The 18,298-nt window shown below is 39.9% G+C and overlaps 1 pseudogene; it reads left to right on the top strand.

The window, feature by feature from the left end:
- LOC114027264 overlaps positions 1-18,298 on the top strand; it is a 229,884-nt pseudogene that overhangs the window by 2,966 nt on the left and 208,620 nt on the right.

The following is an 18,298-nucleotide window of genomic DNA, read 5'->3' as shown; positions in this document are numbered from 1 at the left end:
GAGTCAGGAAGACCCAAGTTCAAACCTGATCTCAGGCACTTCCTAGCTATGTGACCCTTGGCAAGTCATTTAACTTGTGTCTATATTAGTCTCCTCATCTGTAAAATAGAGCTAATAATAGGACTTACCTCGTAGAGCCGTTGGAAGGATAAATTGAGATATTTGGAAAGTGTTTTGCAAACCCTAGAGTACTATATCAATGAGAGCTGTTAGCATTTTTACGGTTTTGGTTATGCAATTTGGCTATAAATCATAGGCTACTACAATCTCCAAGGAAGCAAAATCATTCTAACTATAATGGAGAGACATAGTGGGTATAAACTATCCATAGAGAATATTGTTAATACAATTCAATACAGACAATATTTATGATACAAAAGGAAAGTGAAACACATCAAAGAGATTAAGATGGCTTTAGGAGATGAGCTGATCATGTAGCAGGAGCAAGCAACAGCAGATGTTCTGCTCTTGTGCTCGGTATAGGTCCATATAACAGCAAAACATCAATGTCACATTGAGTGGACCCCTTATGAGAATTTATGGGAGAACATGGACAAGAGTTGCAGAGGAAGAGAAAACGTGGATGGATTCCATTACGAATCATAGGAGGAAACATCTTCCACTATGAGACCATTGATCCATTAAAATAGGGAAATCAAAGGATTGTTTGTCAATGGCAAATTTGTGGTAATCGTTTTAATTTAACTCGACTTAATTCAACACGTATCTATTGAGGCCAATTATGTTCAGGGCTTTGTAATGGGTAAATTTGATTTCTTTTAGTCTTATCTCTACCATTCATCTCTTTGGTATACTTTTTCTTCGTGGATTATTCAGAAGTCTGTTTTAGCCCAGCTCTGGTCCCAAGTTTGACAAATTCCAAATAAATGGAGTCCAGCCCTACCACTGGATCACACATCCTCAACCCCAAAGGAGTCTCCTCAGGCCTCATAAGCTTCACTAAGTTGTCTCCAGGTATTCTGCTCCCTGACGCAGACCCCAGAAAGTCGGCAGTGCCTTTCTAGGGTGGAGTTTTATTCCTCAAACTGTCCTCCCATTTTGCTCTTTCATAATCAGGAAGTATCATGAAGTTTACATTGACCGATTTGACCGCATTTTCTTAGACATAATATTGTAGGCCAGGAAAGGAGGAAGCAACAGAGAAGGTCAAACAGATCCAGCTGTCCAGATCTATTGACATTAGGAATTAAAGGAATGATGTAATCAAAGTTCTCACCAGCAACAGAAGACTGGCAACTGTTGACTAAAAAAGCATTCAAAGCAATCTGTAAGACATCTTTAAGACATTCAGTTTGGCAACACTTTTATTAGTCAAAAGGTCTCGAAATTTTTATCCCACGTAAGGAGAAAAATCACAAAATCAGTGGTTGTTCCTTGGCCACATCCCAGCTGGAGACCACAGTCCAAGTAAATTAACCTGTTTCCTGAGCCAGGATCGTCTCTGCCTAGAGCAATGCAGCAAAGCTCTTTCCTTTACTCATCTCATCCAAGGACTTGAAGCCCTTTCTTGACTAAAGGCTTAGCAACATAACCTTTCATTGCCACCCTCTGGTATCTTTGACTCTCCTTATAATAGCCACAAAACACCCTCAGGTACAATACTTTAGTAGAAAAGATGTCAGATTTTGGAATCTGAGGACCTGGGTGCAAATCCTGACCCTGCCACTTACTACCTTTGTGATCTAGGGCAAGTAAAAACCTCTTTGGGACTCAGGTAACTCATCCATAAAACGAGATATTTGGAGAAAATGGCCTCTGATGTCTCTTCCAGCTCCCAATCTATGATCTTATGATTCAGGAACCAGAAGAGAGGGTTATGCTATAGCTCATCTGGGCCTTATCTACTGTCCAAAAATCTTTAAAAAATTTTTTCATCCTTATCTATTCCCCTTTTCAATCCCAATAGTGACTGCTCCGAACCATATCCTTTTTCCTCTTAATCTCATTCAAACCACAAACTCGAATGCTGAGAGCAGATTATATAGCCGCCAACTCGGAAATATTGAAGCCATCCAATGGGAAGCCCCTTATTTTCCCTCCCCAGTATCTGTTTTTACCCATATATACTTCCTTATTTCCTCTGCCAGTAGTCTAATGCAAGTGCTTATTACTACATCTTAGCTGTCATAATGTAATATTAATAGATATTCCCACCTCTATCCTGGCCCTCTTCTACTCCATCCTTCATACTATAATTAAAATAATCATTCTCATGCTCAGACCTTGTCATGTCACTCCCCTGCTCAGAAAGCTTCAACGGCCTCCTCAGTAATGTTCAAAGTCTTAGCCTGGCATTCCAGGCCACTCTACTTTCCAAACATATCTGATATGCTTCATCTATACATCCCATTTTTTTTCTGATTGGACTACTTTTTTGTCTCCTGACTGCCTTTTCCCTTTTTCATGTCTTTACTTTCATTGTTCCCCATGCCTAAGGAAGGGTGAAGCAAGCAAACACAACTCCATAGGCACCACTGAGACTTAGTGGGATGGAACTCATGACTAGACTAAGACTACAAAAGGACCTATTCTATTAAAAAAATAGCACTGTATAGTAAGAAGATGTATTATGTGAGGAAATTAATGAACCAGAGTGTAGAAGCCTATTAGAGGACATTTAAGTGAGTGTCACATTTTCATAGAAGTATACTGGCAATAACTTAGAGTAAGACAATCTCTGGACAATCTCTGGGAAGATTTGTGATTACTGAAGAGAAATAATTCAGAAGAAATGTATGTGTTTTGTCAGATTTTGAACAAGGAAACCTTTCTCAGGCAAAGGACACTACTGCCATGTGTCTGAGGCAGAAAGGGCATTTAAGTTTGTAGTGTCCATATTTGACATAGGTGTTAGTAACTGGGGTTCTCTTGTAGATAGAGAATCATGGGATTCCTGGTTCCTGGACATGCTTTTCCTGTGCCAGGGTTGGCAGAAATGGTAGTATTGGCAATAGGGAGCATCACTAAGGCTCAGACAATCAACTAATCAATTAACAAGTATTTACCAAGAAGCTACCATGTGATAGGCATTAAGGACAAAAGTACAAAGAAGGAAACAATCCCTACTCACAATAAGTTTATGTTATAATGGGGAAACAAGAAGCACATATGTAACAGTAAGGTGTTATGGGCTGCAGCTCTTACAATTTGTTTCACAGGTTCAGATCTGTACCCACAAAGACACGTTCACACTTCGTAGCTTATAAATGATTTCATAATGGCAATAATCATAAACATACATGCACATAATTGTGATTACATATGATTATACAATCTTAGAAGCAAAGACTATTAACAGAAAGATAGAGAGATAAAGAGGAAGAAATACATCACCAATCTGAGGAAGCACCAACTCCTGAACATCTGGCTGGGGGAGTCCTGGATCACAGCCGTCAGGGTCTCAGTTGGGAAAGTCCCTATGGCAGAGCATCCTCTCTGAGGGAGACTCCCAAAGTCACTTTCCCAAGAAAGACCCTTTTTTATCATCCCTACACAAAAAAGGCAGGGAGTCAAGGGATAGGTGATTAATCCTAAGGACCTGAGAGTTGTGGCTGAAACTCTCCATCCTCAGGAACTATCTTTGTTATGTCAAAAAATGTCTCAGATCTATACCAGAACTGGCCAAGTCCCCGGATGTTTACCTCAAGACTTGTTTTTTAAGGAATAGTTCCCCAAGGTGGGTCTGGGTTGAAACAAAGCCCACAACAATACATTAGGGAAGTTCCTTGTCCCTGGGCTTGGGCTGTGGGTAGGGAAGATCTTATACATTAACCTTTCAACATATAACACACACATATACATATAGCGTAAATATTGTTAATATATAAAAAAAATTCAATGTGGTTCGGGAGAGAAGTTGAAATTCGTAGAAAATGGTACTTGATGTACCATTACATCAATGTGAAAAGAGGTATCTAGAGTCTAGAGAAAAAGAGGAAGTACATCCTAGGCATGTGGAACATCAAGCACAAAGACATGAAGACAGGAGTTGAAATGTTGAGTGTGAAGAAGAGAGGAGGACAGTTTGGTCAGATAACAGAATATAGAAGGGGCAGTAATGCCCAAAGAGATGAAAAGACAGACTGAGGCCAGGCTGTGTGGGGCTTTAAAAACTAAACAGAGGAGTTTATATTTTATCCTACAGTCAATAGAAAGACGTTGGAGTTGATTGATTAGGGGAGTCTCATGGTCAGATCTATCCTTAAGGAAAATTACTTTAGCAGGAGTGTGTAGGATGGACTGGGGTGACAAAACACTTGTAGCAAGATCAATTAGAAAATTGTTGTAATTGTCTAGGAAGAGGTAATGAAAAGCTGAAATAAAGAAGTAACTGTGTGAGCGTCAAGGAGTGAGATGTGAGAGAAGTTGTGAGGACAAAAATGGGAACATTGGGCCACTGATCAGATATGTGGGGTAACGGACAGATAGCAACCCAGGATAAATGCTGAGGTTATGAACCTCAGAAACCATAAGCATGGTGGTGCTTTTGATAGAAATAAGGAAGTTTGAAAGATGGGAGCCTGTTGGGTGATACCATGACAACTGTGCCATTCAATGAGGGCATGCTGGACACATTCTTCTCTTTTGTCAGGAGGGAGAATATTCAATGACAAATAAGGCCAAAAAAAAAAAAAACCAAAAAACCTAAAGAGCAATGCCTGATGCTACTTGCTGGGGTCTGTGATACCTGGCAGCACCTGTTAGAAGATGCACAGAACTGTAAGAACTGCCCAGAATAGTCAGAGAAGCCATGATGGGGAGCACTGCCTGACACCACTGGTACCTGTTGATGAACTGTAGGAGGTGGCATCTGCTGCTGAATAGCCACTGTGAGTCACTGAAATGTTATCTAGACCTTCCCAAGAAGCTTACTTATCTTATGGTGTCTATTTCCAAGGAGTCTGTTTTTAGTTTTCTTTTTTTTTCCTTCTTTCAACAAAATTTTTCTTGAAAAATTCTTTGAGTTTCCCTGAATCTCTGGAAGTTTCCAAAGTCAAATTTCTTCCTTACTCAAATTAGCTATCTGGTTACTTTCCATATAAGTCAATGTCCATCTCTAATGTTCTATCTGAAATTGGTGGATAGTTTGTTTTGTTTTCCTTGGAATTGGCTTAGCTGCTTCCCCATTATTCTTTTCTTCCTGGTCCTTATCTGACCAACTTCTTACTCTGTAATAGGTGGTTGTGGATTGCATTTACTGACCTCTGGACATTCTCTAGGGCTATTTTGTAAACCTAAAGATTATCTAATCTTTAAAGTATGTGCATAACTGAACACAGTACTTTAAAAGTGGTCTGTCCTTTGGAACAGTGCTGCAGGACTATCATCTCCCTTAACTTCCTTTTTTTAGGTACCATGTTTTTCTTTAACACCAGTACAAATGTAGAATAGCAAAGAATAAATCCCAAGAGCACTCCACGAGAGACCTCCTTCCGAATAGGTTTTGGTCTCATCATTCTATCTGTTCCAAATCCATCCACCTACACAATCATCTAGCCCACATCTCTCCATCTTGTCAACAAGGATGCAATAAGTGACTTTATGAAACACTTTGCTGAAATTTACATCGATAGCACTTCCCTGTTCTACCATGTTATTTACCTTGACAAAAGAGAAATGAAGTTAGTCTGGCATGACCTGTTCTTGATGGAACTATGATGGCTCTTAATTATCTTTGTTTCCCCTTCTAAATGTTTATAAACTATCAATTTGATATCACATTCTAAAGTTCTGTCAGGTACCCAAAACTCAACAGCTCATAGTTTCTCTTTTAATCCTATGCCTTGCCTTAACTTTTTTTGATAGTGAGAATATTTTTGCTTCTTCAGTTTCATGGCACTTCTGCCCTTCTATCCTATATCTATCAAAGATTACCAATAACCACTAAGGAATCACATCTGCCAATTTATTTTCTTCTCAAGAATAGAATTTCCATCATCCTGTTTCTTTTGACTTGTTGAGAGCTCCTAGGTACTCTCTTATCAGCTGCTCACTATCTTTGATACTAACTCTCTGTTAACCATTTTAGTTTGATGCTTCCTAGTATCAACCATTACTGAGTTCATTTTAAGAAAGACAAATAAAATTAGGCTGCATGTTTATTTCTCTCAAAGCTTGTTTTTAGAGATATAGAAATATTCATGGGAATTCATTGTAGAAAAAGAGCCTAAGGATGGATAGACAAAGAGTATCTTATGTCTTAGGAGTAATTCCCTCTTACCCCTCCCTCCCTTCCTGACTCAGGATGCCTATGCCACCCAAAAATATAGTCTCCATATGTATTAGCCATAATAAGGGAAAGGAATTTCTTAAGTGGATAGATTGTAAATAATAAGATAAGAGAATGTCAAGGTGTCAATTGAAATTATAGATCCAGGATGTCTGTATTTCTTCTGTCATTAACATAACATAATATAATATAACATAATATGTGTCTATAGAATACCAAGATAAGAAAAGTGCCATAATTCAAGACGGTGTCTGGGTCTAGGTGTCTTGTCCTTCGTAGTCATAAATAGAAGAATGCTCCTGGTCAATTTCATCTGGCCTTGTAGTTGTTGACACATGTTGAAAATGATTTCTTTTGGTAATCTGTGTCCTGGACTCAGAGCTTCCACCCAATAGCCTTCTGACCAAAGTTCTTCAGAAGGACATCTCTGATAATGAGATTCCATTAAATTTTCTTATCTTGGTCAAACTCCAACCCAGGCCTGAATTGATTTTATCCTACTCAGGTTTGGGTGGAGACAGACTTCCAAGGAAATACCACTCCCAGAACATAAAGAGCAGGTAGAGATCCTTTAGATTACACTACAGTGAAGTGCTTCTGAAGAAGAAACTAAACTTTGGAAGAAAGGAGCATGGGGGAAGCACTGAGTCTCCAAGATAATGATTACTAAAAAAAATCATTTTTCACACTAGCTATCATCCATACTCAATGTTTTATCCATTGCCTTTGAATAAGTGGTATCCTACTATTAAATTGGACTCCTACCTTCCTCTATTTGCCAGAAGCTCTCATTTCCTTCAAAGCATAGTTTAGGTACCCATTTATGCATAGGTTTTCCTTGAGTCTTCTAATTGCTTCCCCTCATTTTGAAAATATTTTGCATTAACTTGTGTGCAACTGGTACCCCCTTTGCTAGAGGGTTGTAAATTTTTTGAGAACTGGAACTATATTTATTACCTTTTTTTAATCCTTAGATCCTTGTGATGAGTTCAGGGTGTACCCCAAGAATGTTGGGGTCCCACCTGAAATGATGAAGAATAGATGAATAGGTCCTATTGTCCTGAAAGAAATTCACTCAGACAGTCCTCCAAGTTAAAGAAAGGCATTTGTTGGGGTGACACACCAAAGCAGGCCTGCTCCCATGTGGAAGAGACAGAGCATAGGTGGCAGACCCTGCTTCCCAAAGAGGCATAGGTGATTGGCCAGGTTAAAGTTCTGATTTAAACACACAATTTTATGGCTGAGGCCCCTTTGTCATACAGATAAGCAAGGAGAATAGGAAAGAAGAAAGGGGAAGACTGCTCCAGAGTCCATACATATAAGCAAAGGGAACAGGAAAAGGGAAGGGAGAGAGTTGTTCTGCAATATCAGGTAAGGGGTGCTTTGTGAAAGCACACAGGTAAGTCTACAGTGGGGGGCTTCAATGCGTAGTCTTCTTTGATCACTTTTCTGGCTGGTCACATCCTGTATTTGATCTCATATCTCACATCCTACAGCCTGCTTGCTCCATCTGCTTGGAGCACTCCTGTCTGCCTCAACTCATCATTTGCATAGTGCCTTAGCCATAATAAGAACTTGATAAATATTTGCTGAATTTGTTAAATAGTGTATATAAAATATTTTGCAAAGTTCTAAGTTACACTACATTGTACATATGTGAACCTTGATTTTTGTAGGTGAGTTGAGAAAAACAGAGGCCTAGATAGATTAAGGACTTGCTCAAAGTTTCTAATAGTAAATACCACATGTGGGCATCTAATCCAAATTGATTTTTTTTGCATCCAAATCCAGGGTTCTTTGAAATTCATGAGAAATAAGGAACTCAAGTCAAAGCCCTCCAGGAAACTCAGTTCATATTTCTAGTTACTCATCCAGATAAGCCCCACCCCAATCCAGATTGACCCTGAGTCAAGCCCCAAAACAAAGAAGAGAGGAGGAAACTTTTGGCCACACCCCCCATTTCAGTTTTATAAATCTTCAGACTTGCTGCTTGTCCATCCTCTGGTTGCCTCTCCTCAGCCGGATCACTCTTGGATCCCTAGACTGAATTTACAGGACAGAACTGTGAGTTATCTTGTCTGATTTTCTATTGGATAGGAAGATGTTCTATCCTCCCTGCCTCACTAAAGAGATCATTCTAGGGTTGGTGTATATGAAACAAGGTGTACATGGATGTTAGGAGGTGCAGTCATTTCTTAAGTATTATGGTCCCTGTACTCAAAAAGCTCAAATGCAAATAGAGGCGATAAACGGGTAAAGGAGTAGATACATAAAAGATTTATACATAGTAGACAATAGATAACCTTAGAAGGCAAGAAACTAGAAGCAAGGGGGATGTGAAAAGTCTCCCACAGAAAGAGGAATTTGAGCTGAAGAAGGAAACTAGTGGAATGAAGAGGTAAAGATAAGGAGCAATGCATTCCAGGTACAGGGAAGAACAAATATGGAGGCAAAGATGTGAAAGATGGGCATATAATGGATAAGGGACAGGGTAACTAGATTGTAGTGTCTATGGAGGGAAGCAAAATGTAGTTAGACTGAAAAGGTAGGAAAGGACCAGGTTACAAAGAATTTTAAATGCCAGACAGTTTACATTTTCTCCTGGATATAGTAGTGAGTTACTGGAGTTTATTGAACAGGGGTCATTATGATTTAGGAAAATCACTTTGAAATTGGATAGAAATTGAGAAAGACTTGAAAGAGGGAGACCAATTAGAAAGCTATTGTAATAGTCCAGGCAAGAAGTCATGAAGGTCTGAAATAAGGTAATGGCTGGGTGGAGAAATGGAGACAGATAAGTGATGTTGCCAAGGTAAAAATGACAAGACCTAGCCATGTATAAGATCTTTAGGGTGAGAGTGAAGAGTCAAAGATGACACTAAAGGAAATGTGAATGGCATGTATATATGAATTTTTGGGTATTCAAAGGGAATAAAGGAATTCTAGAGATGGATCTTGGACCTCTCTCTCTCTCTCAGTGAAAAGTATTCCTCAATCTTTCAACTGTGAAATTTGCTCCACTCATTTCACACTGTCCCCACTCTTTTTTTGAGTTGTTCAGTTGTTTTTTAAGTTGGGGTTAGTGTTGTGTCCACTTTGCTGCCTACCAGCCCCACTCTTTTTCCAGAGCAGTCCCCAAATCACAGACTTTATGCTGTGCCCAAGGTTATACAACTGGTTATTGGCACACCTGTAACTAAAATCCAAGTCTCCTGACTACTAAGGTGTTCTTTTCACTACACCACACTCATCTACAGCATGATTTAAAGGAATAGGTATTTGATCTGGACTTGAGTTGAAATTCCCACTCAATTTTTTGCCTGTGTGATTATAAGAAAGTTGTTTGGTTTCAGAAGTACTAGGGTATAAGAGAAAAAGATATGAGTGAGGACTCATAAGATGTGAGTTCTATTCTGCCACTATTTTTCTGAGTGACTTGGCAAATCAAATTCTCTGATCCTCAGTTTCCTCTCTTGTAAAAGAGAAAAGGGGTTAGGATAGATGATTCCAAGGTCTCTTACAACTGCAAGAATCTATGAGTCTATAAACAGTATAAGGAGTAGGAGAGCCAGGAGGGTAATGTCAGAAGGGCCTGCTAGGTGATGCAGTGAATAGAGTACCAAGCCTGGAGTCAGGAAGATTCATATTCCTGAGTTCAAATCTGGCCTCACATTCTTACTACCTGTGTGACCCAGGACCACTCACTTAACCTTGTTTGCCTCAGTTTCCTCATCTGTAAAATAAACAGCAAAGGGAAATGGCAAACCACTCTAGCATCTTTGCCAAGAAAACCCCAAATGGGGTTATGAAGAGTCAGACTCGACTGAAAAGACTGAACAAAAACAATATCAGAGGAAAAAAGAAGGAAAAACTTACAAGAACAAGTGATCAAGTTTCAGATACTACAGAGGTCAAAGGAAATAAAACCCTAGAAAAGGATGGGCAATTTGGCTATTAGAAAGTCAATGATGTCCTTGGAGACCTTGGTTTCTGTAGAGCAGAAGGGTCAGGAACCAGATTATAAAGAACTAAGGAAAGAATATAGGTAGGAGGTAAAGCCAAGGCATAGGAACACCTGCAATGCATCCAATGATAACTCAGGTATTTCTATTTCCTCCTCCTGCAATCCTGATCTTATATCTGAGCTACTAAGCAGCTTGCAACCTCTGCTGTCCAGCTGCCTGGAGCAGTGACTTAGGTATACTCTGAGGGAGCCTAACCCCTATGCAGAGAGGCTTTTCTGAGCATTATATAATCTTTCTCTGCCTCTACTCCTCTTCTCTGTCCTATGCTAGCAAAGCATTAGAGAAGGCACTGTTCTTGACTAGTTGAGTGTGATTATATGTTCAAATGGTCAGGGAGAAAAGTTTGGTATTCTAGACTGCAGCCACTGACTTCTCTGATGACTGTGACTGAGCTGCTTCTTTGCTTCAGTTTTCCCATCTGTGCCAGAGAGGGGTGAACTTAATCTTTAAATGGGTTTGAAACATGAGGACTGCACTATTTGCTGGTTTAATCCTATTTAATGCTATGTAATCAACAAAGATTGTGATGATGATGCTACTCTTCTAAGGGACTTCTTACATCACCAAAGTGAGTATTTGCTTCTCTCTCTCCAACAGGGAAAGACTCCATGACAATGACACCCTCAGATGCCATTAAAGAGCTAATGAATGGGGTAGATTGCTGGCACTTTTCCAGCAATGAAGTTCCTTGTGAATTACTTCTCATTGGTGAAGCTGCTTTCCCAGTGCTGGTAAATGGGAAAGGCCAGGTTCTCATTGCTGCCTCCCAGTATGGCAAGGGCCGCATGGTGGTCTTGGCCCATGAAGGCTACCTGCACTATACAAGTTTGGCCCGATTTTTCCACAATGCAATGGGGTGGCTCAGTCCTTGCTCAGATGCTGCCATTGGGGTACATTCATCTGTAAAAAGCCTGGTCTCTATCCTCCATTTCCCTTGTCTGAAAGTGCAGATTACAGATTGCATAGAAGATTCCTTAGGAGTATACTGCATGAATGCCTATGATGCCACCATGGCCAAAAAGCTGATTCAGTTTGTGAAGAATGGTGGAGGCTTGCTCATTGGAGGTCAAGCTTGGCATTGGGCAAGTCAACAGTGCCAGAACAAGGTTCTATCTGACTTTCCTGGTAACCATATTACCAGTGTGGCTGGTGTGTACTTCACTGATACCTATGGAGATATCAGCTGCCTTGAAGTCTCTAAGGAAGTACCTACAATTCCACTTACAGTAAGGTAAGTAGTGTTCCTGTGAGTAAAGAGCTCTACGGCAAGGTGTCAAAGAGTAGAGCAAGAATGATCACATTAAAGGCATCCCTCCTCTCCGTAACAAAGGACGTTCTTGTCTAAAAGGAGTTCTCTGCCCACATTCATGAAGTCTTGTTATCTAGTTTACTTTTTTTAATCTGATCTATTTAAAAAAAAATTTAACCAATACAAAATATTTTTGATGATTACCATTTTATAATAAATACAATTTAAGAGCTGGAAGTGGTTTTTCTTCTATTCTTCCTACTTTTTCCATTATTTCTTTTGAGATACTAGATCTTTTGTTCTTTGAAATAAACTTCATTATTTTTCTATCTCTAGAGAGTAACCCCTTGGTAGTTTGATTGTTGTAACATTGAATCTATAAATTATTTTATGTAGTATCATCATATTTATTATATTGGTTAAGCTCAACTATAATAACAATGACATGTAGTGCTAAGCAATAAATATCAAATAATTAGAAGCAGATATTATAATTTTAGGGCAGTTAGGTGGAGCAGTGAATAGAGTGCTGAGCCTGGAGTCAGGAAGACCTGAGTTCGAATCTGGCCTCAGATACTCACTAGCTGTGTGACCCTGGGCAAGTCACTTAACCCTGTTTGTCTTACTTTCCTTAGCTGTAAAATGTACTGGAGAAGGAAATGGCAAACCTCTGCAGTATCTTTACCCAAGAAAACCTCAAATGGGATCTCAAAGAGTCAGACATGTGTGAAATGATTGAACAATAGCCAAATTATAATTTTACTTTGAAATAAAATTCTCAACCTACTATAGCTAGTATTTGCAAATTCACTGAAACATTTGATGTAGCTTGGTACTTTGAAGTATTCTTAAATTTCTGTCCTATTAATACTCCCTTTGACCATTCTTATCCCTTTAGCTGAATGATACCACATCAAAAAAATGCCATTTCTGTTTTGGCATTTGTGTGTAGTATTGGGGAATATTAAAAACAGCTTTGCAGGTAATCAAAGTTATGTGTAAAAGAAAATTAACCAGGATAATCTGGGTCATGTCAGGAATTGCTTAACTAATCTTTAAGTAAAGTTGCCCAAGCTTAGTTTATCTCATTATTCCTGTGGTTTGGAGCAATTATGACTTACCTACCCAAAATGATGTCTTTCAAATCAGAACACACTGGCCCATTTAGGATTTTTCTACCAGTTTTCATTACAGATCCTCATACTAAGTTCAATCATTTTACATTCTCTGATTTACACTATGCCAAGCAAGAAAGTACCTGATGGCTAATATGGATTAATGTTCCATTCACATCCCTACTTAGGATCAGAGGTACATAGTATGAGGTCTAGAAGGGATCTTAGATCTTCAGCCTGATCATTTTACAGATTAGCAATGGAGCCCCACAAAGATGACATAGCTTAGTCATAATTAACATGGATAATAAATAGCAAAGTTGGGATTTGAACTAAGATTGCTTACCCAAGAAAATCTCAACTCTTTGTGACCCAATTTGGGGTTTTCTTAAGAGGGATACTGGAGGGGTTTGCCATTTCTTTCTCCTGTTCATTTTACAGATGAAGAAACTGAGGGAAACAGGGTTAAGTGACTTGCTTAGGCTCACACAGCTAGTTAGTGTCTGAGGCTAGATCTCAGGTCTTCCTGACTCTGGGCTTGGTGCTCTATCCCCTGCAACACTTAGCTGCCCCTGAACGAAGATTATCTGACTCCAAGTCCAGGGCTCTTAAAAATAAGTAAGAAGATGGAGGCAAAAAGATCTCAGAATAGACATCCCATTTTCACCCATTCACAAAGGGGAAAAAAACTCAGATAATATTCAGGATAATGACCCATAACGTGAGTTTGGCCATAATACACATTGTTTCCATTACTTAATTTGATCTTTACAATAATTTTGTAAAGTATATAATTTAAGTAATATTATTTCCATTTTACATGTAGACTAGATTATGTCCAGAGAAAGGTGACCATGATGGGCAGAGGAACTCAAAACTATAACACATCATTAGAAATCTTGGATATTTGGCCATAGGGTAGGGGGAATCAAATGATAGTTGTCTTCAAGCATCTGAATGACTCTCAAGTGAATCAGGAATTAGTGCTGTCTTTTGGACCTAAAGGGCAAAACAAGGATCAATGGGTAGAAGTTACAAGAAGCAAAATTTTAACTCATGGTAAGTAAACATGGCTTAATAATTGTAGTTGTCAAGTAAAGGAATGGGCAATTTTAAGAACTAGAATTTCTTGTCACTAGAGAGTGTTATGCAAAGGTTGGGTATCTACTTATCAGGTATATTGGAAATGAGATTTGTACTTTAGCTGGGAAAACGATTAGTTGAACTCTAAGGTCCCTTCCAATTCAAAGATGTTCTTTCTGCCTCAGAATGTAGGTCTCTGTTTACAAAAGACCCAGTAAATGTTTGTTGATTAATTGATTACTCACATAATAAGGAATATTTCTAATTCTCTGACCCATAGTAGTCCATCAAATGTTAACTAGAAATAAATGCATCCTTTTCAGATTTGGAGAAGACCTTTCTCAGGATCAGAAGCAACTCTTAGATGGAATCTCAGAACTGAACTTCAGTTTGCCAGGAGTCCCTTCTCAACTTCTGGTGCATGGAGCCTTGGCCTTTCCTCTGGGGATAGATAAATCACTTGGCTGTTTCCTGGCAGCTGCCCGATATGGCCGGGGTCGGGTGGTGCTTGCTGCCCATGAAGATATGCTCTGGGACCCTAAACTGGCCCATTTTCTGTGTAATGCTGTTCGTTGGTTGGCAGGGGACCAGATGAGTAAGATTGGGATTAACCCTGAAGTGAAAGATCTGTGTCCCTTGCTGTCTGGGCATTGCCTGGAACATTGCATAGTACCCTGTGTCAATACTGAGCTGAGTGTCTACTGCTGCCAGACCTACAAGGACCATGAGGCAAAGCAGCTGCATGAGTTTGTGGCAGAGGGTGGGGGATTACTGATTGGAGGTCAGGCTTGGTGGTGGGCCTCCCAGAATCCATGTAAAATTGCTGTGGCTGATTATCCTGGGAACCACATCCTTAACCCCTTTGGCCTCAGCATACTAGACCAGACCCTGGAAAAAAGTTGCTTTCCTGTGCTTTGTCCTCGTGACAGGAACTACCACTTACGCTTGGCACTGTCCCAGATTCTGAATGAGCCAACTTCTCAGGAAGGGGCCATGGCACAGGCCTGGCTGGCAAAGCTGAAGAAGGATTGTAAAGCCTTCCTGATGATGTCTACAAAGGGGATTCCTGCTTATGTCTCCTTGCAACACTTCTGCAAGAAGTTTGAAACCAAATGAACCTCTAGGAAAAAAGATAAATCAATGCCCCCCTAGCCTTACATTGGATAATTAGGGACGTTCCTAAAGTCTCACATTATGTGTGAATGTAACTGCAAGGCATATGCCCCCCTACCATGCTTAGCAAAATAATTCCTTTTTAAAATTAAAATATATATATATATATATGTTACCATAGTCCTAGTTACCTCCACTGGTTACACCCTTTAAGACATAAGGTTATACAGATAAACTTGGCTGGGCCCCAAAGTTTCAGTTAAGCCCATGAGCTAGTAGACATAAGTACTAGATAGATGAGCTTAGGTGCCTAAGGTACCACCTGAGCTTATCCTGTGTGTGTATCCCAGATAAAACTCCCTCCTCTCCCCTTACCCTTCTAAACATTGTATAAAAATCCCATGGTTTTGTTGACCTGTTGGCCAGACTAGGCCATAGCACACCAGACAGCTTGGTCATCGAGGTTGACTCACTAGCAGGGCAGGAAGCCATGATCCAGCCTTTCTGGTAGTGGGGGTGTCCAAAGCCTTGATGTGCAGCCTGTGGTTTTCTATTCTATCTTCACCCACAGGGGGAACGAGGTGACCTGGCTTTGCCAGCAGCCTTAGGGGACCTTTCTGTACCCCTATAAGTGCAGACAGCTCTGAGTGATTGTGCTTACACCTAACTTCAGGAATTAACACTCCCTTCAGTACTCTTGTGTAAACCTGGCCTTAGGCATTTACATTTGCTGTTACAATAAAATTCATGTGTTGAGCATCAATCTTGATTGGACCTGAGTCATTTGCGGCACCAGTTTTGACAGATGCTTTATGTGTTATATTCCCTGGCATAGGAGGGCAGAGTAAGGCCCCCAGGAATAGCAAGACTCATGGTCATCCTGCTGCCAAACACAGGAGGAAAAGTGCAGTCCACACCTACAGCAACTTACAATTAGAGGGTGGGGAGGAGAGTAGAGATGGGTTTGCCATAGAGGTGTGCAGTCAGAACCCACCATTAGCAGTTGAGCTGTGCTCAAGCCTAGAGCAATACTCTGTCTCAGCATTGTGCATTAGAGCTCAGGCAGATAGTGGCAGACCTTGACAGAGAAGTAGTGGGCAAAAATGTGAGCCCTATGGGCTTTGGACAGAAACTTAGGACTCAGGGGCTCTGGCTTAGGGTAATAAGCAGAGAAATGGGCTCCATGAGCAGCTGACATCATTGGGCAGATAGTGCTCCTGTTGCAGCAGACTGCTAATCAGCTCCCAGCAGCAGGAGTAGCCCAGTGGCTGAACAGTGGCTTGGACCCTGGCATGTTTAGTAGAAAAGGGCAGACTCATTGTAGCCCACTGTTTACTACAATGAAATACCAATTGGCCCCTTCACACTGCGATCAGTATAAAACTCAGTAATCATGATACAACTTATGGTCACCAGTCAATTGGCTGAGTGGAAACAGTGCTGGGTCTAGAGTCAGGAAAACCTGAGTTCAAATCCAGCCTTAGACAGTTATTTGCTGTGTGACCCTGGGCAAGTCAATTAACCCTGTTTGCCTCAGTTTCTTCATCTCTAAAATGAGTTGGAGAAGGAAATGGCAAGAAACTCCACTATCTTTGCCAAGAAAACCCCAAACTGGGTCATAAAGAGGCAGGAATCTCTTGCTTTTCCCATGCTTGGATCAGGGTCACAGTTCTGGGTGGTGGTCCTGGGGCAAGAAGGAGCGCTGGTGTGGTGGAACTTGTAGTGGCAGTGGAGAGGAAATCCTCCTCACAGTTCCAAGACAGAAAAGAGTGCTTGTGGTCACTCATAGACCAGAGCACAGGCCAGGAAAGGAGTAAACACCTTGCCCTTGATCATAGCACCTTGGAAGAACTGAAAATTTATAGGTCCCTAGAAGTATCTCTGAAAACAGCTAACCCCGGAAGCTTGGGGCAGTACATTTTTCACATTGGAAGCAGACCTCTACCTTAATAAAGAGTTTATAACTCAAGTAATTGGCTGGGATCATGAGCAAACCTCTCAAGAAGTGTCAGACCATAGAATCTTTTTTTGGTAACAAAGAAGATAAAAACATACAACCAGAAGAAGACAACAAAGTCAAAACTCTACATCCAAAGCCTCCAAGAAAAATATGAATCAGTCCCAGGCCTTGGAAGAGCTCAAAAAGGATTTTGAGAAGCAAGTAAGAGAAGTAGAGGAAAAACTGGGAAGAGAAATGAGAGTGATGCAAGAAAATCATGAAAAACAAGTCAACAGTTGCTAAAGGAGACCCCAAAAAAATACTGAAGAAAATAACACCTTAAAAAATAGCCTAAACCAAATGGCAAAAGAGGTTCAAAAAGCCAATGAGGAGAAGAATGCCCTAAAAAGCAAAATTGGCCAAATGGAAAAGGAAGTCCAAAAGATTACTGAAGAAAATACTTCCTTAAAAATTAGAATAGAGCAACTGGAAGCTAGTGACTTTATGAGAAATCAACACTGTAAAACAAATCCAAAAGAATGAAAAATTAGAAAACAATGTGAAATATCTCATTGGAAAAACAACTGTCCTGGAAAATAGATCCAGGAGAGAAAATTTAAAAATTATTGGACTATCTGAAAGCCATGATCAAAAAAAGAACCTAGACATCATCTTTCAAGAAATGATCAAGGAAAACTGCCCTGATGTTTTAGAACCAGAGAGCAAAATACAAATTGAATGAATCCACCAATCTCCTCCTGAAAAAGATCCCCAAAGGAAAACTCCTAGGAATATAGTAGCCAAGTTGCAGAGTTCCCAGGTCAAGGAGAAAATGGTACAAGCAGCCAGAAAGAAACAATTCAAGTATTGTGGAAACACAATCAGGATAACACAAGATTTAGCTGCTTCTACATTAAGGGACTGCAGGGCATGGGATATAATATTCTGGAGGGTAAAGGAGATAGAATTATAACCATGAATCACTTATATTGAGTTGCTTGCCTTTTCAATGAGGGTGGGTGGGGAGGGAGGAAGGGAGAAAATTTGGAACCCAAAGTTTATAAAACACATGTTAAAAAAATCTTTTCACATACAACTGGGAAATAAGAAATACAGGAAATGGGGTACAGAAATCTATCCTGCCCTGAGTATAATCCTTCAGGGAAAAAAAAGGTCATTCAGTGAAATAGAGGACTTTCAAGCATTCTTGATGAAAAGATCAGAGCTGAATAGAAAATTTGTCTTTCAACTACAAGACTCAAGTGGAACATGAAGAGGTAAACAGGAAAGAGAAATCATAAGAGACTTATTAAGGTTCAACTGTTTACATTCCTGCATGGAAAGATGATATTTATAACTCATGAGACCTTTGTCAGTATTAGGAGGGAAAAAATTATATGCATGCATATATATATATATATACACATATATATATACATACAGACAGACAAATAGATAGATAGATAGATAGATAGATAGATAGATAGATAGATAGATAGATAGATAGATAGATAGATAGATAGA

This window comes from Vombatus ursinus, unplaced genomic scaffold (assembly GCF_900497805.2).
Source record: "Vombatus ursinus unplaced genomic scaffold, bare-nosed wombat genome assembly UNPS02014858.1, whole genome shotgun sequence".
Classification (NCBI taxonomy): domain Eukaryota; kingdom Metazoa; phylum Chordata; class Mammalia; order Diprotodontia; family Vombatidae; genus Vombatus; species Vombatus ursinus.
This window is presented reverse-complemented; position numbering and strand designations above follow the sequence as displayed.